Source organism: Malaya genurostris, chromosome 1, assembly GCF_030247185.1.
Source record: "Malaya genurostris strain Urasoe2022 chromosome 1, Malgen_1.1, whole genome shotgun sequence".
Lineage (NCBI taxonomy): Eukaryota > Metazoa > Arthropoda > Insecta > Diptera > Culicidae > Malaya > Malaya genurostris.
Genome location: NC_080570.1, coordinates 61,252,767 through 61,276,589, shown reverse-complemented (window position 1 = coordinate 61,276,589; position 23,823 = coordinate 61,252,767). Strand labels below are relative to the sequence as shown.

The 23,823-nt window shown below is 37.7% G+C and overlaps 1 protein-coding gene across 2 annotated transcripts in view; it reads left to right on the top strand.

The window, feature by feature from the left end:
- The window catches only part of LOC131440227 (ATP-binding cassette sub-family G member 8), a 122,482-nt gene that overhangs the window by 45,419 nt on the left and 53,240 nt on the right, over positions 1-23,823 (top strand). The window lies entirely within an intron of this gene.

The following is a 23,823-nucleotide window of genomic DNA, read 5'->3' as shown; positions in this document are numbered from 1 at the left end:
CTTAGTAATTCAGCACGATATTCTGAACAGACGAAAAATTTAGTTTGCATAAATAACACTTTCTGTTTTAAAGCACGAGATCATAATTTTAGTTACGAATACCAATATAGCGCACATTGAGACAATTGTTGCTTTTGAATTTTAGCACTTAAAACGCAAAATAACGCCAAGTATAACATACCACCGCAATTTTACATTGATTATTCTATTGTTGATTCACTTTTTTCAATGGGAGGAAATAAAAACAAGTCTTTTCAAAAATTGAATCATTGAAGTGTTCAAAGTTGCTACAGTTGAAAATGATTTACCACTTTTTTCGTTGCGACCGGCGAAAATCATTCCATTGATCTTCCTGTTGTATGTTGACGAAAGCAAGGTAACAAAATTGCCCGACCGCAGAACTGCACACGGCGCGATTCAAATTAATACTTACGATAGCTGAATAAAGGAATTTTCTTTAAATATTTGCGTCATTGCAGTTTTACAGTCAATAAGGCGGACTAACCAGACGAAAAAGACAACAAACAAAAAAATGATTCGCTTATTTCAATAAAAGAAAGTATTAAACAGTTCTTTGAGATTTTTTTTGGTTTTTGAAAGTTTTTTTCCTATTGGTCAATTTTCTCCATTTAAACATGATCGAGTGCAATTTTAATGAATGAGAAACAATGCAGTAATTGCGTCTGCTGTTTAATAAATATGTACGCGTTTTACACAAAGACTAACAGATTTTTGAAAAATAAATTTTCGTGGGGTTTTAGTTCCACGTAGATGTACGAGTTCACCACATCCTGTCGGCAGGCTAGAAAATAAATATTATAACAAAACATGGGTTCGATTTTGTATTGCGTTGGAGGATGAGAAGTGGACACAATTCTGTTTTTAATATTGGCAATATGTATTAAATCTGTATCTGAATAAAATCCGCTTGGACGTATACAAATCAGTACATTGCAGATAATTCTGTATGAATGGCAACTCTGTTGGTAAAATTAGAAAAAAAATAAACACATTCTAGATGACAGACTGGGTGTTTTTGATAGGGTAACGTGGCGACATCATGACATATCTCGGTTAATTTGTCAAAAGGGCGTATAAGCAAGTGTCAGTTTCTCTTTAATCACTCTCTCTTTCGATTATTGTGATGTGATTAAAAAAAAATAACCGAGATATGCTAGTACTGTCCCAAATAAATGAATATTCGAAATGACCGTTAAAATTTTTAAAGAATCCAATTTGAGTGTCCTGTCTGTTAGTCTGTGTTTTACACCTGGCATGGATGGCGACATGTTCCATGATCAAAAACACAGAACTTCAGTACGACTGTCATACTTGATAGCATCCAATTGTGTAAAATCATTGGATCTTTTTCCGTCTAACGCGCAAGTAGTCCTAGAATGTCTCGTTCGTTTGAAGAGCAAAGAAGAAAGAAGACCATGCGTGGTGAGTTTTCCTCCTTGATGGTAGTTGAAGTTAAAAGAATTACGAATGTTCAGTAAAACTTCGAGATATACGCGAATCATTAGCTGCCAAATAGTTCAGTAACTTGGATGTGTATGGAAGAACAAAACTCCAGTGTACAACTGAAAGCATAGCATGTTACGTGAGATAAAGAAAATAATATCTATAGTGGTAATAGTACTACTATACTTGCACAAACAGTTCAATTTGACCTGCTGACGAGTCGGAGATCAAACATAACAAATAGATGACCAAAAATCAATGTTTAACACTAATTTGTACCAGTCACTAGAACTAGCTGCCTCTGGTATTGAACCACTGGGTAAGCCGTTTTCGCTAATTCTCGAAAGAATCAAATTGCTGCACAGAAAGTGTGATGCGAAAAGATTTAAGATGAGGCCAGTGAGGTCTGATGAGTAAGCCGCATGAGTAAGCACTTCCCACTGAGACTTTTCAGTGTTTCACTTATGATATGGTGAATTGTCGTGGAACAAAACGACCTTTTTATCTGTTTGAGGCTATAGTAAACGTTACTTGCTGTTGAAAACTCTCAGCGTCTCTGAGAGCTGAGTTCGACGTCATCAACGGATATTCGCTTGCCGAAACGTGCAACGTTATAAAATTTAAAATCTCCCAGTTTGAATTTTCAAAATCACGTTTCTCCATCCGACGCCACAAACGCACAGTGGTTCTCGAACACGTTGTTCTCTTGATTGAACATGATAAGTGAAGCATGGCGTATATGCTGAAAGATTAGTCCGTACGTCAAAATCTTTGACGCGCGATAAAAACTGGTTGAAAGTTTCACTTTTTCTGTACCATTTAATTCCACTATTTCACTGTCACGTTATTACACTTTCACAAAGTCACTATACTTTAATGAAGCATAACAAACGTTACAATACAGATACGCGTATTTCGGAATGTTACTTACATCCTTCTTCAGTGTATCGGTTTTATAAGTTTGTTTGAAAGAATGCTGTAATGCTGCTCGTTTTATACGAAATCTTTTGTAGAACCTAGTAAATTTTTCAATTGACAGTTCATGCTGCTGAATACTAAATCCAAACCAAATTTATTTAGTTTTGATTTCAAAGGATGTGCAATGTTTGGATTGAAGTCTACCGATATTCTTTTTAAATTTTCGGATGGGGGAGACAGAGTTGTAAGTGATTGTTTTTTCAACAATCTTAATTTTTTGTCGAGGATTGTTTGAATTGAACGCTCCGGATATCCATTGAGCTTTCCAATTTCGAAAATAAAGTTTTTCTCTTTTATTGCAGCATCTCTCTTAAGGGGTAAGGTCAGCATTCTGTGAATCATATGGTGGAAAGCTGCCATTTTGTGTTGGTGGGAATGATTAGAAGTATTTGGTATGACCCGATCTGTGTTGGTTGGCTTCCTGTATATCTCGAAATTTAAGGTTTTTGCCTCTCTGATAATGAGGATATCTAAGAAAGGTAAACTGTTGTCTTTCTCCTCCTCATAGGTGAATTTAATGTTTTTATGTAAGTTATTAATCATTTGTAAGAAAGTTGTTAAATCATTGCGTTTGATGATACAGAATATATCATCAACGTATCTCCACCAGCGATTAGGTAATAATCCCTGGTTTTTCAAAAGTTCTTCAAGATTTGCCATAAACAATTCGCATAAAAACGGGGAGAGCGGATTACCCATTGGTGCCCCTTGTAACTGTTTATAAAATCCGCCTCTGAATTTGAAATAATTTACATCCATACAAAGCCGAGTTAGGTTCAGATATGACCTTACTTTGCTTTTCCATAAATTGTTACTATGTTGTTGAAGTAACCAATCTTCTAATAGATTAATTGAGTCTTTCACCGGGACACTTGGGAATAAGGCGGTTACATCGAATGACACCATTATTTCGTCTTCTTCGATTTCACCAGAGTTTTGAAGTTGACTCGTAAATTCTTGTGTGTTGAGGACTGATCTACTGAAAAATTTTTTTGGCATAGAATGGAATTCTTTTACTAGCCATTTGGCGATTTTTTGGGTAGGGGCTCCCACTGAAGACTACCACATCATTTCAAATCAAAAGTAGCTGAACATGCCTTTTCTGAAGATCATGAACTCACTACCAACGACATAAAAATCATAAGACAAATTTCCAACCCATGGAAATTAGACACAGCTGAAAGTTTAGAAATCTTCAAAAATAACTCCATTTCTTTATTGAATCGTGACCAAGGAAATAAGCCCTCCTGGCTATTCAAGCTATTACCGACACATAAGATACAAATAGATTCAGGTAATACTTAATCCCTTAATATCCCACTTCTTCAGTTTGTTGCCCTCCGCTGACAATCAAACTACCGTTTTACCCGTCTGTTACTACCTGTTTCTTCCCGTTTTTACCCGTTGACAATAAGACATTTCGTATAAAAGGAGCAGCATTACAGCATTCTTTCAAACAAACTTATAAAACCGATACACTGAAGAAGGATGTAAGTAACATTCCGAAATACGCGTATCTGTATTGTAACGTTTGTTATGCTTCATTAAAGTATAGTGACTTTGTGAAAGTGTAATAACGTGACAGTGAAATAGTGGAATTAAATGGTACAGAAAAAGTGAAACTGTTGAATACATTCCACTAACAGCTCCAGGTAAAAAATAGTGGTTGAAAGTACTTTTTAGAAAAACGTCAACACTGTTTCGACAATCAATACAACCAAATAAAATGACACGTATGCATTACCAACATAAAATGCCGTCTATCGAAATAAATTTAAAATCAATTAAGAGTACGCAGCCCATACTCGCATATCAGCCTCATAATTGCTATTTTTGAGTTAGCTTGTTGGATGAAATCTATCCTTAATATTCAATACTTTAGTAATTTCAATGAAAATGGTTGGTTTGTTCAGTAAATTGTAAAAAAAAGCATCAACTGTTGTCTGTCTGAAAGTAACGCACATCAGTTCCATTCAGTGCAAATTTTAATAAATACTACACAGATTGAAATTATGAATTCTACAGGTGACATAATTCTACAAACGATACAATTCATAACTACTTAACTACTCAAAATACGCAATATTTCATTCGTACAGAAAATTTCTGGCTCCGAGTGTAATTTGCACTCGGCTAGCAAGTGAGACTGTATGAATTCATATGCACGATTTACCAGCCAAGCAGATATGTGCTTCTGTAGCTCAGTCGACTAACTGGTATGCTTTGTGATCTAATGTTTTTCGGTTCAAGTCGCGTTGTTGCTGTCTTTTGATTTTTATTCCATTCGTTTCAAAGCCATGTAATTTTCAAATCACTCAGTTTTACATGTTCTTGAATATACGATTGTGTGAAATATGACGCTCAATTTTTGTGCATCTGATAAGATGTAAAATCACAAGAATTTTTCAAACTGTGTACTTTGATCAAAAAATTCCCCGAATTTATTCAGAAAAATTAAAAAACAACATGATTATTCATCAAAATCGATATTGTCCCCTTCAAACTACTCCCCATGGACTGCAACACACTTATGTCAGCGCTTGATTAAATCCTCGAAACATTTTTTATATTCAGTTTTTGATATGTCCATCAGAGCCATCTGCGATTCTTCCATAATCTAATCTCGGGTGCTGAATTGCGTTCCATGGAACGGTTTTTTGAGTCGACCGAATAGGAAAAAGTCTCAGGGCGCCAAATGAGATCAATTCGGTGGTTGCTGAATGATATTCGTTCCGTTTTTAGCCAAATGTTCATGGATAACGATGGCGTTGTGTAACGGTGCGATATCAAATCTAGTCTTTTTCGGCGAATCGCTTCACGAAAACGTCTCATAACTCCTCTGCCATCTCTCTTATAGTCAATTTGCGGTCTCACGGTCATCCATTCTTTGATTTTGTTGATATTTGCATCGGTTTTCGATGTCGATGGCTTACCGCTTCTCTCATCATCATTCACAGACTTACGGCCACTTTGAAAACGTTGGTGCCACTGATAAACGTATGTTTTCTTTGGAGTATCGTTGCCGAAATAGTCTTCTAACAGTTGCACTATCGAAACCATTTTTGACGCAAAACTTAACGCAAACTCGTTGTTGCAAATTCAATTCCATCTTGAAAATTGTACAAAATCGAGGCACGCACAATCGCAGATGTACTCATTACTGCGTAACTTTTACAAATGTGACAGATGTGCAAACTTAAAAAAATAAAAAAAATCTAATCGAGTGACTGAAGGCGCCACACGGTGGTGATTCAGAGATCTTTTTGATAAAGGTAGTATATTGAAATATTAAAATATTAGTAATGTATTACCCATATTTCGTGCAATCATACAAAGATTTAGCGTCTTGAAGCCTAAATCACCCGATAAATCAAAGTATTCGAAAACAAACTTTGAATCGTCTTTTTGTCAATGTGAAGATTTTCCATATTTGACTGATATGCAAATATGGGCAGTTGCGGTACAATTGAAGGGCATAATCAAAAGTTTATAAGATGACTCATTCGATAATTACTTTCGTTTACTTTGTCAGTTTGTCAAGTTCTATATTATACAACAAATTAACAGTCTCTCAGCATACACCTGCGAAGCAAATTGCAACGACATGCCATTAACTCCTAATATTATTTAGCACATACACATTGAGCACAGGAAGAAATAGGAAAATGAAGAATTCATGTCATGTTCGCAAATGTCTGGCTGATTCAAATTATTGAAAAAACCGACAAATATCTAAAATAGTTAAGTTTACTGCGAGGCAAATTAAATTTCCTGACAACACTGATTATATTTGGCACATCGACCAAGTTTGAAATCTAGAACAATGGACTCATCATACATCTCGATCAGTCCAATGAGTACACGTTTGTATCATAAAGAAAATAACATGGCTTGTTTGGACGGTAGTCTGATTTTGTCCAACTTCAGAAAAACTGACTCCATTGTCCACTACAGGAAAAAGGAAGCCTCCATCGAAAGAAGCGAGGTGAGCCCATTGCTTAACCCGCCTGACGGTTGGTTTTGTATACTGTTTTTGTATTCATCGTGGATGTATAGACTGAAAACGGCAACACATTTTGCCAGCAGCGTCTTCATGGCGCATTCGATCCGTTTCAGCAGAGTTCCGTGTCGTATGCCTCCCTTCTCCCAGGTTGCACGTCAACTGAGACCCCAGTCTTCCAGAGCATTGATGTTGTGAACTGCCAGGAGATCTAGCAAAATTTCAAACGCGACGGTCAAAAGAAAACTTGAAAAAGTCGCTGAACTCTCGCTTGATGTGGAGGCAGCAAAATAAACCGCGACCTCAGCCATCGCTGGCCGATGAAGACAAACCACGTAGTAAGCCCATGCAAATGCCACATCAGAGGGCTCAATGATGATGCTGTTGATGATGATGATCAGGCTTTTGAGGAATCTTCGCAATTCTTTCCCCTTTTCAACGGTGGTTGTTAGCGCAATGCTCTTGTGCACTCAGCGACCGGTTTCCATGCACCGCACAGTCGCATAGGGCACGTTTCCACTTGGCCGCAAGTTCAAGTTCAAAAACATGCCATTTATATTTTGGTGTATCAACACGCAAATGTAACAAGCTTTCGAGCTACAGTTTGCCACCAGGGCCTTGGAAAACCCTACACGGTTTCTGTGTTTGTCAGAACACTTCAGAACGTTTTGCTATTTTCAACGGACTGAATATCCGTGGGGGTTGATTAAACATAAAAAAATAATAATAGTAACGCAAGGGCACTCCAACGATGCCAATAATATTCAGTGCAGTGTTTCCCGGAACGGACACTTCCAATCAAAACATTACCTAATTGTTAGCTAGTTGAAATTTGCTTCAGGAAATTAGTTTACTTCCGACAAAATCAAAGCATAGCAGTACTTGATGAAAAAACAAACAAACAATGAAGCGCTCTTTTCAACAAACTGGTTAAGAACGCAAAATTTATTGCTCATTGTTTAGCGGTAAAGCAACTGTGACCCGGCAGTGAAGAAAAGCATTTATAGAAGTTACTGCATTGAACCATCAATCTATGGCAACACCTAAACGGAACCTGTCAAGGCTACCAAAACGGTGCAAATGGTACGATGTAACAAATACTGGTGATTAATTTTGTTCTATTCTGGAGTTCGAGTATCATTGCTTTTTAGAAAAATGTATAAGGTGTTGGGATTATTTCGCAGTGTTCCACGAAAGATGGCGTTAGTCAATTATTGATCTTTGACTCACATACAAAAGTGTAGAATTCACGTGAAAGCTAACAACATAGCGAATCTTTACCTGTGTATGAAGTTTCGTTGTTGTGTTCGTGGCATTTGTTGTGCAGTATCCAACACATCGATATTTATTCCAGAAAAATCGTTTTTGGGTGGACTGTTCCGTCGTTACTTTAGCACGAAGAAAAGTACCGTGGAATGTCATCGTAGTTTAGTAGAAGTGTACGACAAGGAACGTCACGAACTACCGAAAACGTGTATTTGGTGGGATCATAGACGACAATTGAACAAAGTTACATGGCGCTTGACTTGTTAGTGCAGCATTTCGAAAACTTCAAAATGACTAAAAATTGGATCGATTCAGTCATCGAATCTTCCATAGATTTTTTTCTGCGCGGCATCCGAGCTTTGCCTGAAAACGAACAAAAAGTTGTTGAAAAAACCTTTCTTAATCCACCTAGTGGTGTGATAATGCCTTTCTCTTCTTTCATAACAGTCTCATGAAAATATATTTCATACTTTTATTATATAATTTCAGATACTAATTTTGACACCAATTGATTCACATTGATTCAAGTAGTTAACAAAAGCATGCTTCAGTGTTTATGTCACACAGTCAGCATCAGTTTTCCAAACTAGTGCTTGACATTTGCGTTGCCTATTTGTATGAGAAGAGTTATGCTAATCTAAAAAAACCCTTCTTAGTCCACTTAGTGGAATTTTCATATATCATGAAATTTTCGAAATCGAAAAAAAATTTTTGATGCCAAAAGTCTTAGAATTGCATGAATCGTCGAGATTTAGTGTCATCTCGAAAAAAAATTTTTTGAAAATATAAAATAAATATTTCTAGATAACACTAAATCTCGTTGTTTCATGCAATTTTAAGATTTTAGGCATCAAAAAAAATTTTCGATTTCGGAAATTTCATGTGCTTTTTCAAGATCAAAATTTTTCAAACCATAACCGCCGGGCAGCACCTCTTACGCATGTCTGATTTAGCTCAAATGTTGCATGAGGACATTTTTCGATGTGCTTAAACTTTTGAGCACTAGCGCTTTACGAAATTAGAGGTGATTCCAAAATATTGGAGCCCTTATATGTATAAGAGCGGTAAAAATCAACGTGTTTTGTCGTCATTTATACAATCATATCTCCGGAACCAAAAGTCACAGCCGTTTGATCTTTGAACTTGATCAATGGCCCGACAGTAGCTTTCAAACGAGCCCAAGTTTGTTAAAATCGGTTCAGCTATCTCTGAGAAAATTGAGCGCGTATAAATATCTTCTAAAAGTGCACACACACACACACACGCGCGCGCGCGCGTACACACACACATACACAGTCATTTTCCGATCTCGTCGAGCTGAGTCGAATGGGAAAAAACACTATGGGTCTCCGATGCTCCGTTCGAAAGTCGGTTTTTCCAGCAGTTCTAATACCTTTCTATAGAGAAAGGCAAAAACTCTTCTTAGTCCACTTAGTGGAATTTTCATAGATCTTGATCTTGGCTTTTTTCGAGGTGCTTAAGCTTTTGAGCACTAGAGCTTTACGAAAATAGAGGTGAAATGTGAAAGGCCCAACATTTTGGTAAAAGCGGTAAAAAAACAACGCGTTTTGTCAGTTTCGTCACTTTTACTATCATATCTCCGGAACCAAAGGTCACAGCCATTTGATCTTCAAACTTGATCAATGGCCTAACAATAGCTTTCAAACGGGCCTAGATTTGTTAAAATCGATTCAGCCATCTCCAAGAAACTTGCGCGGTAAAAAAACAACACGTTTTGTCGGTTACGTAATTTATACCATCATATCTCCGGAACCAAAAGTCACAGCCATTTGATCTTCGAACTTGATCAATGGCCCGACAGTAACACACACAGACATTTTCCGATCTTGTCGAACTGAGTCGAATGGTATATAACACTATGGGTCTCCGAGGCTCCGTTCGAAAGTCGGTTTTTCCAGCAATTGTAATACCTTTCTATAGAGAAAGGCTAAAAAGTGTTATCCGGACTATGTTCCATCGATAGTGAACGTTCTGGTCGTTCAATTGAGGTGGCTCTTTTGAGCTCTTATCAAAGTAAGTGCCGCGGTGTCGATCAAAAACAACAACGTGTTGATGGTTCAGAGTAGTATTAGGCCATGTTTACAAGTAATAAACCAGATTTTTGCGGCGATATGTGGCAATAGATGAAACATGGATCCCTCACTTCACACCAGAATCAAAACGTGCAATGCAAACACAGTCAAAAAATACATTCTGAATATTGATTATAAAAACAAAGACTTAATTCCAAAATTGATTCACTCGCATGGTCCAATTAGATTGAACCCAATTAGACGCTTTTTAGCATCAATTTAACTTGTTTAGGTAACAGGAGTGCAGAGCTTTGCGCAGCGTTTGAACCGGTCCTCTGCTGAGAAACTATGTTGGCTTCGATAGCACTTGCTAGAGCACCTTTCCGTCGGGCTGATTCAAACGCTTGCTTGTGTTCGCTCCTGCGCTCCTGTTACTGTTACTGTATGAAATTCAGTTGAATAGTGTCAATATTTTTGAAACTGCTGCATGAAATGTACTTCGTGGCGTCATTATAATTGTTGTTAATCACAGCATAGCTTATTAAAACGACTTTCAAATTGATTTTCGATACATCATCCACCATATTGAATATCACCATTCTCAGTGAACTGCCTTCGGTGAACTACGTCCGAAGCTTCCAATAACAGTTAACTAGAAAGGTTATGGATCCAGTATTTTGGGATGCACATGGTATAATAGTCATCTACTATCTTGAGAAAAGAAAAACAATGAATACATACTACTAAGCGTTGTTAGATCATTTGAATGCAAAAATTAAAGAAAAGCTACTTCATAAGTCGGTGAAAAAACAATGTTTCACCGATTTCCAAGTAGATGGCAATAATAGTTAAATTGTCCAAATTACACTTCGAATTGCTTCTTCATACATCGCATAGTCCAGATTTGGCCCTCAGTAACTACTGGCTATTCGATGATCTCAAAAAAGAAAAATTCGGTAATAATTTCAAATCAAATGAAGAACTGATTGCTGAAAGTGAAATCAATTTTGAGACAAAAGACAAACTCTTCATCATGCGCGGCATCGAGAAGTTCCCGAAGCGTTGGAATGATTGTATTGCTTTTGAAGAAGATTACATTAATCAATAAAATCAATTTTTGGCAAAAAAACATGTGATACACAAATCAAAGTGAAAAAGATGTTTTTCTTAGTTTGCTACACGACTGATTGATTGACGTGCTGAAGACTTGTCGAACACGCTATTGGAAACGATAAAAAAGCGGGTGGGTAATGTCAGAGACATAACTGGATGTCGTGAATACGAAAACAACTGAAATGTTCCTTAACACTTCCGAATATCAATTAGTTGATCAGTTGTATGAATTATGCAAGCATTTTCCTTTTTCACAGTTCTTCCAAAAACAAAGAAGGCTTCACTTGATCTCGATTACTGTGAACTTCACACAGCGAAAAGTGCACAAATTTAATCAAACTGTTCTAGATTTGCACTAAACTAAGGATATTTACCTTCGATTTGCGAAGAAGAAATCCTAATAGTTCTTCAGAAAACTTTTAGAGCCGTTCTAATGGCTGTTTTTGTGTTATGATCTCCACCGTTGTCCCCTTTTCATTGTTTTTTCACCAATGCAAACGACTGACAGCTGTGACGTAATCGCTCTTGTCGGAAGCGAAACTAGCTTTGCAAACGACACACAATACATCTGCTCGCAGTGGCGATAGAATCCAAAAAGATCCAATTTTTGTTAAGAGGTTTCGTTTTACGTGATTTCGTTTGTAGCTTTTTCACTAATTGGCGGTCCTAACGGCTATAAAAATAGCAGCATATAGAATTTTTGATGTCGATTATTTCATTTCGGATTTGCATTTCATTGAAAGAATCTATCAGGATGCTGATCAGGGATTCATTCCTACCTTTCAGAAGGACCAAATTGTGGAACTCACTACGATATTAAGCACTGTTCGGAACATTTTACTCGAACAATTTGTTGTACAGCAGCAGATATTTTGTTCTCTTCCTCAGAACGCGTTCTGATTGGCTGGTGTTGCCATGGGTCAAATGAAACAGGTTTTTCGATAGTGTACTATTGAAATACTTCAATGCTGTTGTTATATACGTTTAAGTTGAAAATTTTCGATTCTATTGGTAGTTGAATTATATATTCACGACAAAAGAGCAATTCCAAAAAGAGGTGTCAGAATCAGGATTGGCTTGCTCTGAAGTAGTGATGGCATTTAACTAGAGTGATACACGCTGGTGTAACATTTATTTCTACACTGGGGATGCAACAAGCGAACACCACACAGAAAGGAAAGCGCACTTCTTCTCAGTGTCGAAAAGACAGACTTTGAGTGTGTGATTGTGTTTAAAAAAGCTGGTGCGAGTGAACCACGTTCTCTTCGCATCAATCGCTCTCACGCCCCCCCTTAAATGCCCCTCAACATTTCCATTAATACTATTATTGTCTTTTTGAAAATAAACAAAACAGGTAAAACAGGTTTTGTTATTTTCAAAATTTCAAGTTTTTTATGCTAACTAGTCATTTAAATACTACAATCAGATTCTACTGATTAAAAGTATTAAATTTGCTCCAAATGAACTTCATACTAGAAGTGGCCGTTCTCGAGATATTTAGACATGAATTCTAAAGTTCTCGATTTTTTGTGGAATCTCGCAATTCTCACGAGTGATAGGAAAATGAATATTAAATTTAGAACTACTGTTCTAGGATGTGCAGAAAACACGTTTGACTCGTTAAAACAACACAGTTCAATCGAATTAAAGTGAATTTCATGTCAAAATATTTCGAGAACGGATACTTCTAGAAGAGTCACTAATTTGTAAATTAAATGTTCAAATAATTAATGTTCGTCAGGAATATAAAAATTTAGGCTTACAATATTTTCGAAAAAAACTAAAAAGACTTTTAATTTTATTTATTCGGTTACAAATTCTCAAAAAAATCACTCAACTTTATTGTCAGTGTACATGTTTTGTAGAGTTCCAAATTCTCAAAAAAATTATTCAACTTAATTGTCAGTGTATATTTTTTTAGAGTTCCTAAACAATTCTCTGTAACTTCTTCTTCGACACAAACTTTGAACAATTCAGCATTTGCAAGTTTCTTTTATACAAATCCATATCGAGTCAAATTGGTCTTTTCTTGCAAAATACATTTCTTTTCTTGCAAAATACATGTTTTGCCATCCAAAACCATGGGAAAAATTTAATCCCTCTAGAAATATGTGAAGTCAGATAATTTGCTACTAGAGCTAATAAAAGTCATTTTCATTGATTCAAAATAGACGGAATGAGGAGAAATAAATATCATTCTCAGCTCTACTTGCAAATTATGAGAACGAGATTCATGTCCAGTCAATGGACATAAGCGGAACAGTAGTTTCAAAATTGTGTTCTTTTTTTTCCTTTGCCTTCCAGTCATTTTCGGGTTTAAGTGAAAATCGTATACTGTGCAGTGTGGATATTCAACTGAAACTTCGAGAATCGATAATGACAGAAAACGATTCACAATGATTTTTACCTGTTGGTGCTTGAATCTATAGTAGTTTTGGTTTCCAAAGAGGTTCTGGGATGTAATTATTTCGATTTATCATATATTAGATCCTTTTTATAGCCAAACGTCACAGATTTTCAATATATCGATAAAAGAATGACATTTGAAATTCGGTATTTTGGTTTTATTCTTGTTATAGAGGAACGAGTGACATTGGCAGTTATACTCTCTTTTGTTTCAATGAGAGAGGAAAATGCTTCGTCTCTCTTCGTTTATTCACGAATCAGACAATAAAAAAAACGAATATGAGGTGATTAGAGTCTGTTCGCTACCCATTGCTGGAATAGCTGAAAAGACTGCTGCTGCGAAGAAAATTACAGGGCCGTGATAGCTCCTCTGTGGCTGGAGGACGAGTATAGCGTGATGGGTAAGTCATGCAGCCCACCTGGGTACGATTCCCAAACCCCGCACATAGGGTCAGAAGGTTTTTCTGGCCCGAAGAGGTGAATGACCTCAAGGCTAAAACCTCAAAAGGCTATTGGCTAGCTAATTTCTCTTTCTTCTATTGCTTTATCATCACAGAAAGAAAAGATGAAACTTACACGACATGCAAACCGATAGTGTAATGAAATAGACATCAGTTGAAACGAAAATCTGATTTAAAGCCATGATTGATGTCAAATTACATTAAAATTCATTTAGTTTTTCATTGAACAAGACTGTATATTTACAAACCGCTTCGTTTTATTATGTAAATTTCCATTCAATTGCCTGCTCCAAATATGTGCATGAAAATAAATGTAAAATCACAAAATATTTTTATCTGTGATTATGTTTTAGTTCGTTAATGTTGTGGTTATTCGTACCGGACGTATCTTGTTGATATATTTAATCGTTGTCAACAATGTCACAAGCTTACTGAAGGTCGAATATAACACAGTTCGAAAAAATCTTGTGATTTCACATCTTATAAGATGCACATAAATGGAGTGTCGTATTTCGCAAAAAATTATATTCAAGAACATGTGAAATTGTGTAATTTGAATATTATATCGCTTGAAATCGAAAATCGAAAAAACCGAAAGATCGATAGCAACAGCGCGACTTGAACTGAAATACATTAGATAACAAAACACGCCAGTTAATCGATTGAACCACAGAGGCCCATACCTGCTTGATGAATAATTGATACATATAAATTCATACAGTGGCACTTGGTAGCCGAGTGCAAATTACATTCAAAGTCTGTAAAAATTTGCACGAGTGGAATGTTGCGTCATTTGGAAAGTTAAGCACTTATGAATTGTATCGTTTATAGAATTATGTCACCTGTAAAATCCATTATTATTTTCTGTGTACTTTTTCCAAAGTCTTTGGTCCAAAAGGCACTGCTGTAACTTTTTGTTCTTTTGGTTTGGACATCTCGAGATCGTCTTATTGTTCGCTGCCGTGTATTGTTCACTACGCAGTATTGTGTTTTGTTCCAATAACCGAGACTGTAGCAGCACGCCTGCTTTGATCAAGGCAAGTACGCGAATTAAGGCAAAAGAAATTTTTAATAGGCGTTCGAAAAATTTAGCACAGAAAACAGATATCCAAACTCGCATGAGTTTTCGAAGAGTCAGACGAGTCGTCGTCCTGCCGTGCAGTAGGTGTAGCATCAACAGTTAGGTAGTTAACCAGTTTTCACGAACTTAGATTCAAATGAATGTTCTCAGTTCGGGTTTACATCTCATCCAAGTCAGTCGACAAACAAAACCGCTTACGTTGGGGACAGAAGAAACCAAGTACAGTATTGTGTAGTGAACAATAGACCTCGAAAACGAGTGAACCAAACGAACAGAAGCTACCGTCGGTACGAAAGAATACAATTATTGTTGACTTCAGACAGTGCAAAATTCGACCTTCGATACGAGAACTAGAAGGTTTGCTTAAGGAGCAAATGCATCTTGACATTAAACGTGTGCATTTACTCCAATGCAATAAGACCAATAATGTTGTTTATATCCAGTTCTATAAAGAGTTGGATGCAATTCAATTCGCTAAAGACAATAATAATGTGCACTATGTGGAGCATGAAAATATCAAGTACAACATTCCAGTATATATGGAAGATAGTGCTATAGAAGTGCGTGTGCATGATCTTCCCTCAAGCGTCAACGGTTCTTATATTCGCAAAACTATGTCCCAATACGGAGAGATTCTCTCTATCGAAGATGAAAAGTGGAGGAATTTTTTCCCCGGTATTCTAAATGGCGTACGTTTGTTACGCATGCGCTTGAGGAGGCCTATACCTTCTTATGTGACATTCGGTCAGGATACAAGAATACCGTGCAAATCACTTGTTACCTATGACAATCAGATGGCCACATGTCAATATTGCCAAAAAGCTGTTCACTACGGTAAGCCATGTGATAAACCGGACAAGGAGACAACTATACCAAAGGACAACGGTGCTTCCTTCACATCAACCCCAAGCAACCCCAGTACACCTGTGACAGTCACCAACAACAGTGAAGCATCCTCTTCAACGAAACCATCCAACGTATCCCCTATAGAACAAAGTACACCAGCTGCAGTTAACAGCTTACCATCCAACCAACCAGCAACTGCAAACAATGTACAACAAAGCGCATCTACAGCAACCAGCAACGAAATCATCAACAATACCACCGATGCGGCAATGGATGACGAGACGAACCACGAACGAAGTGCCCCTCAATCCTCGCAGGAGGAAAATGGAAGCTCCTCTCCCCCTAGAAAAAGGGTGACAACGAGATCCAATACAAAAAAAATCTTTTATTTAAAAACTCAGCTAAATCGGCCACGTAAAGCTTGTACGCAAATAGGCCTGAATAAAATATCTTTTAAATAAAAAAAAATGAATGTTCTTTTAGTCTCATAGACTGGTATTTAAATTTGTTCGGATTCGACTACCGGTTTCGGAATTAAAGGGCGATGAGTGAGAAACTTTTTATTTTCAGAGGAGTGTGTGTTTATAAGTGATGATGTAAAATGAAGCAAATTATTTAAAACAACTTATTCAATTCTTCTTGTTCTAGCATATTTTGTTAGTTGGTTTCCAAATAAAATTACTTCTGCTATACTGATCTCTGGTTGAAAAATATATAAGAGATGGCGTAAAGTAAGAATGAAATCTTCAAAAATGAACTGAAAACTTTAATTTTTACTACTTTATAATTTAGTGACTTGACAAATTCTCTTCAGCTTTACCGGCCTCCTAATTCCAATTCTGGAAACACCGGAAGTATTGGTCAATAGATTCCGAGATGGAAATCTACCGTCTCTGTTTCATTGTTTCTATAATTGTGGACTAAACCGATTTCATTCGTCAATAAACCAGTAAAATAAATAATCCTAGTAACCGTCATGACCTCGAAAGTAGTAGATTTAATCAAGCGTAGAAAATCAATGCTATATGGAAGTCTAAAAGCAGTTTTATTACACTTTACAAAATATACTTACTCGACCTTGTCATTTTACAAAGGTGTTCGTTGAGCCCTGTGAGCTTTGAAATAACTTACTTGATGACATCTAAAATCGAAATCTATTTGTCTGTGATGAGATTACTAGAACTTCCTGACCCAACTTTGTGTGGTTCCATTCAACAATTAGAAAGCCCTTCTAAATTTGTTTTCCTAATAAATTCATTATCACGCCAAACCCTCCAAACTCTGAAATCCAGTGCAGTGAAAAACTACCGTTGCTGTTCCAATTTTCACTTCTCACGTTAACCCGTCTATGCAACATCCCGGCATGTAAATTAGATTCGATACAAGTATACTTACACGCGCGCGCTCACCTCGGAGGGAGTTGCGTAAATCCTGAGGTGTGCGTTGTCAACCAGTTTTTGCGCCTTGCCCAAGTTTACTGAACCGTTTCGCGAAATTAGGTAGGTACTACGGTTAGCAAGTGTACGGCGCTCGTGTCGGCTATGTGTGGCCCCCCTCTCAAGCCAGCCAGGGTCTCGGATTCGTCAATGACGGTTACCGGCAAAATGTATGTAGGTCCATCCGCCGCCGTACACTCACCTGTGTACGGATGGGTTGGCTCCCGAGAGCGCATAACTGTGTCTTCACGCGATTAGAGCGACGACCGGTTGGTTCACTTTGTAAGTTGCTTCTTCAAACCCGGTACTCAATTGACTTACTGACTGACTGACTAACATAAAAATGCAGCACGCCGTGATGCAACCCGACCCGGGCTCGGTCCACGTGGCCGGCTGATGTTTTGTCATCACGGAACGCAAATGTGGCCGTTTACATCAGGCTAAAAAAATAAACAAAAACTAGATCAAGTTTTTTTCTAAATTGATCGATTATGAGCCTAGTTTAACTTCCTATTGTTGTGCTATTACCTATTATGCTTTTGCTTACAATCTCTGCGTGTAAATTCCACGCATGAATTTAATTTAATTTTTCTTCTGATGAGTACACTGCTTGTAAGTTGTAGATCCGTTAATCATTTCTACATTTGATTGTTTTTGATTCGAGTGTTTCCTCTTCGCTCCGTAAATGTGAAAGATAGTTAATCTTCGGACATTACTAGCGGGAATCAGCGATGGTTTAGTAGGCCATGAAGATCAATCACGATAGACACCGGCTTATAGCTAGTCTTTTTTTTCTATTTTAATTTTTCCGAAACCAGTAGTTCGCACGTGAGACTAATTTATAACAATTTCAATGGCTCAATTCAAAAGAGAAACTATATTAGTTAAAAAAAAATGAAAATACCAAGTGACTGCAAGGTTACACTGGATAGCTGACAAATCATTCCTACTTGAACAGTTCCATTCCATAACGGTAAGCTGGAACACGTGTTCGATGTCGGAATCCTAATCAGTTTCACTTTGGTCACCGTCAAGTTTGGACATCATCAAATTAGTGACTTTGTGGTACCGCTTCGATAAGAACGATAGTTTTATTTTTGGTGTAATAGAAAATGAGTTGTAGCAATCCCAACCGCTAAGACAATGGCGTCTTAAACCGATCTGATATAAACTTCGGCCTTGTTGTTTGTGGTAATACTACGATACTGGATTAGTTTCAGCTTCAAACGATTGTGCCACAAATGTCCTATTCGGATGTAAGGTAACCAATCAAGCTCTTTAACCACGTAGGCATTTGACATCAATTGATAACATATCAGTCCCCGGTCTGACAATCAGATGGCGTCATCAATAAAAAAAATCCTCTAGAGCTGGATAGATATTTTTCAGATGTCATCTGTCAAAATTTAATGACACTCGGTTCATTAGTGTGTTAGTTATTGTGCTTCAAGTGACGGAGAATTGGAATCGACGAAGAAAAAATAATTTCGTGTGTTGATAAAACACTGGTTTTAGTGGAAAAAATCCTGTGCCAGCAACAAAATGGCTTAATCTAAATTTAACACCGATGATTCACCACGGTCTGCTTATTCAAATGAGTCCGGAAAACGTCTCAAAAGTTCGTCGTTATGAACAACCAAAAAGTGGAGTGGCAGGATTTTTCATGAGCATTCAAAAATAAAAACAAAACTGTTTGTAGCGTTTTCTCACAGATCACTTATTATTGAATTCGCCATATTCGCCAGAATTCTTGAATATTATTTGTGAAATGTGCAAAAAATGTGAAAATAAGTGCACCAACTTGTCTCAAAGATGACTGAATCAATTTTCACAAACTTTGATTCAAATAAAAAGTCTTATGGTCAAATGAAAAACTCCTGAATTTCATCCGGATCCGCCTTCCGGTTCCGGAATTATGGGGTAAAATGTGCAACAAAATGAAAATATGTGTACTAACTATTCTCGGAGATGACTGAATCGATTTTCACTAAATCATCTGGATACATCTGGATTCGACTTCCGGTTTCGGTATTTTAGGGTGAATTGTGTTAAAAGTTGTATCACAGACTAACAGACAGGACACTCAAATTAGATTCTTCAATCATTTTAACAGTCATTTTGAATATTCCTTTATTTGGGACAGTACTCACATGTGTCATGATGGCGTAACCATCACGTAACCCTATCAAAAACATCCTGTCTGTCATCTAGACTGCGTTTATTTTTTTCATTTACCAACAGAGTTGCCATTCATACAGAATTACCTGTAATGTTTTGATTTGTATACGTCTATTTGAATTTCATGCAGGATACAGATTTAATACATATTGCCAAAACTATATACATAATTTTACCTACTTCTCATCCTCCAACGCAATACAAAATCGAACCCGCTTTGTTACAATATTTACTTGCTTCTGGTCTGCCGCCACTTAATTTCGGGTGAAAACTATCAACACAATAAAAAATAGTCTAGATGAACAACGTTGAGTCAAATAAATGGTTACCTTCTAACATCGCGAAAAAGTTAAATATATTATCAACATAATCCAATAATTTATTGTGACGATTTATTTTCAAATATTTTGATGAAATCAGGCAACCCTGCAAGCAGCCGAACAGGGGAAACCAACTAGTAAAAAAAGGAGTCCTCTTTTGACGCTATCCATGAAGCAATCCATTTTTTCATCTCTTCGAAGGATTGAAAATGTTGATCTGCAAGGCCGTGTGCCATCGAACGGAATAGGTGGACTTATGGGGGACAATAAGGGCGACATCTGGGAAATACGGCGGGTGGGGCGAGACTTCCCATTTCAGCATTTCCAGGTACTTTTGGACCACTTTTGCGACGTGAGGCCGAGCATTGTCGTGTTGGAGGATGACTTGGTCATGTCGCTCTTGATATTGTGGCCGCTTTTCTGTTAGCGCGCGACTAAGGCGCATCAGTTGCGTTCGGTAGCGATCTCCTGTGATGGTTTCACCATCACATGGTTTTTAAGAGCTCGTAGTAAATCACACCGAGCTGATCCCACCAAATACAAACCACCGTGAATATTCAGTTTTGCCTTCGACGAAGTAGCATGCCCGGGGTTTCCCCATGATTTTCTGCGTTTAGGATTATCGTATCGAACCCACTTTTTATCACCGGTTACGATTCGATGTAAAAACCCCTTACGATTTCGTCTTTAAAGCAGTTGCTCACATACAAATAGACCGCGCTCGATGTCCCTCGGTTTCAACTCGAACGGCACCCAGTTTCTTTCTTTCTGAATCATGCCCTGGGCCTTGAGACGTTTTGAAATGGCTTATAGACTCACCCCAAACGATTCGGCAAACTCTTCTTGGGTTTGGCACGAATCTTCATCAAGCAATGCTGCTAGTTGTTCATCTTTGAAGGTTTTTTCTCTTCCACCACCATGTTTGTCTTCGACATCGAAACCACCATTTTTAAAACGTTGAAACCACTTCCGACACGTTCTTTTACTCAGAGCAGCATCACCGTAATTTTCTGAAAGCATTCGATGCGCTTCAGCTGTATTTTTTCGAATTGTAACGACAAATGAAACTTCCCGCAAATGGCGAGAATTAGGCACATAAACAGACATTTTCAAGCGTGAATAATACGAAAAGAAGAACAACTGTTACTGAAACGGCGATGACAATTCGTTAGGCACTGTACACCAGCCTCAGCCGGTACAGCCACCTATCGGAAAACGGCGGAAGCAAAGTTGTACACCTGATAATATCCGGGTTTAAGGTCCATTGGTTCTTCATAGTATCCGGGTTTTTGGTTCTCCAAACATGGTTGAATCTGTGTATGGAGATTTTAAATTGAAGGATATTGTAGTCAGAGTGTTCCTGGAGTAAATGAATGCTTTCTGTATTGGCCCTAAATGTTTTTTTCGGATGCCGAATTTACTTCTTCTCGTACATATTGCGATTCGTTCAGGATCCTTTCGGGAAGGTCATTTCGCCGAAAGGGTCATTTCGTCGAAAGGGTCATGTCTCCTGTATAACTGATGTGGCACAGCCACATAACCTAAGCCAAGAAGGCTCGACGGCACAAAGCCGCCAAGCCCACGCCAGCTGAGTCGGACGCCGACCCGCCGTCGGAAGCGGCGGCCTCTTGCATACAAACCTGTAACCGCCTCGTTTGCCCGGTCTACTCAAAGCTAGGTTTCTTTGCTTTAGTTTGGTCCGAACGAGCGATAGCGATTCGATAAAATGACGCTTTCGGTGAAATGGCTTTCGGCGAAATGGCATTCGGTGAAGTGGTCCATTCGGCGAAATGTTATTCGGCGAAATAACCCTTTCGGCGAAGTGACCCTGATCCATATAAAACTGTTATTCAGCGACGACCACAAAAAATATTTTTTCCTAGCGCAAGAGACGCCCCCTACTCGATAGTGGATGTATACTTGGACCCAGGAAGCGTCCTCTTCAGTGCGCATTTTGAAAGCTTAGCTTGGATACAAATGACAACTTTAGTTATTGATTTGCTGATTGAGAAGGTTACCCATTTACTCTTTGAGAGGGTCGCCATTCCCGAAACTACAATTTTAATTAAATGTGCGTGTTCGTAGATTTCCGTACTACTGTTCACTGCACTGATATCGGCCATTTTGACGCAGGACTACATACGGCCTTTTTGACATAAGACTATATAGGAGTGCGAATTCAACATATGGAAAATGAAACCGTGCAAACAGTGGTCAGGTAGCATCGATTTGAGTAGATAAAACAATATATTTGAAATTATGGGTGGTCGAAACTTCAATTAATAACGAACAATATATAATTTTCCCTGTGTACCGTTCCCATAACTTCCGTTAGCCATTCCCACAACTTCCCCTAACAGAGACGAAAATTTTGAATACATAAGATCACTTTGCATTTCTCACAAAATTGAACCGACCTGCATTTGTACCGTCCATGGAAACTTGTGGACTTTTATGCGCCGTTCAACAGGCAATGATTTTTGTCAAAGTTCTACTGATTTTCCGCATATGAGGTGCTGAACAACCTTGATCATTAAGTGCAGGTTGATTTTGATCAGGGGTGACATTATGCATCCAATTCGAATCAACTTGTCCGCACAAGCGCTCGTACAAAAAGTCTTTCGTTTCTAGATTATTTATGCGAAAGGGGGACGGGTATAGCGTGATGGGTAAGTCGATGCCTTTCACGCCGCCCGCCTGGGTTCGATTCCCAACTCCGCACATAGGGTCAGAAAGTTTTTCTGGCCCGAAGAGGCGAATGACATTAAGGTTAAAGCCTCTATTAAAAAAAAAATTATGCGAACCCAGCACCTCTCATTACCGACATGAACCGACTAACTGAACCTTTGAAGAACACTAAAGATAACTGCTACCTGAATGTTCAACACAGAAGTTAACAGTGATTTGGGCAGTATTTGTGTAGTCCTACGTCAACAGTTCGAACAAATCTAAAGGACTGTCACTTGTAGTACTTCATGCTATGTATATATAACATATACCCAAATAACAATTCGAATGCCTTGAGCAGTGCGGTAAAATTTCATTTTCAATTGAATAAAATAAGATGAAAATGAAATTCATGGCCGCTGACCGTCATCATATTCCTACTAATTCATTTGACTTTTGCTGCCATTTTCAAGTGAAGTTCCCGGAATTCATCGTCAGTTGAATAATCGTACCTAGTCATTTGAAGTTTTGCTTGCTTAGTTTCGAGTGCCAAGTAGTGTAGCTCCTTCATTGCCTTCGCTCTTGGTAGTAAGCAAGTTCGAACGAATAGAATTATAAATGGAGTAAAGTATTAAAAATGAAAACTGAAGGAGGAAACAATTAATTTATGTGTATTCTTTGATTGATATTTCAGCTATCTGGTTTGTCTTTCATCTATTATCTTGAACCAATTCGAATGTTTAAATGAACCTCATTTGAAGGCCTCTCTCATACTATTGGAAGAGATATTTTGTTACTTCAAGAGATCAACTGATGGTGGTTAAACTGAGCCTCGATTGAAGAGAAACGAGTGATGAACTGAATGCTGCCCGTTCGGGCCGTCAGCAAACATTGTGTGTGTCAGAGAGTGAAGTGTACTGCATTAGAGAGATCGTCAATGTGTTCCACATTCAGTTTCAATTGAATTGAATGAAGTTTTACTGCACTGGCCTTGAGGTTCATTTAAAATTCATAAAAATGACGTTAATACATTTAGTCGTTATTAAGTTACTTTTAGGCCTAATCTCGGACACAATTAGCCTAAGTGCTAAATTTAATTATGTTGGCTACATCTTTATTTTGATAAATAAAGATGTAGAGTAACCCAGTAGTTTTTGAACAATTTATAAATTGAAAGGTGCAACGAATTATGGTCTCTCTGTCCTTCAATTAACATAACCTAAAAATTCCATTAGTCCTTAGACAAATTTAGACGAATTTATATGATTTTGGCATCGTAGCGGTTTCATAGGGTTTCATAAGAACTTTCATTTGAAGTTAATTTCAGAAAAGATCGGTCAGTGATCTTTGAGACAAATGAGTGAGTTTCATTCTGGAGTATATGAAAAAATAGTTTGATTCACTATTTCCAGTGCTTCCGAAATCGGATACTGGGAACCAGGATAGCCGGAATCGGTTAGTTTAGTCGTCTACTAACAATGACTATTGATTGGAATAGTTTTGAGCCCAGTTTAACTATACAAGCCCTTATTACCGGTATCACTACACGATGCAAATCGAGTGAAGTAAATTTA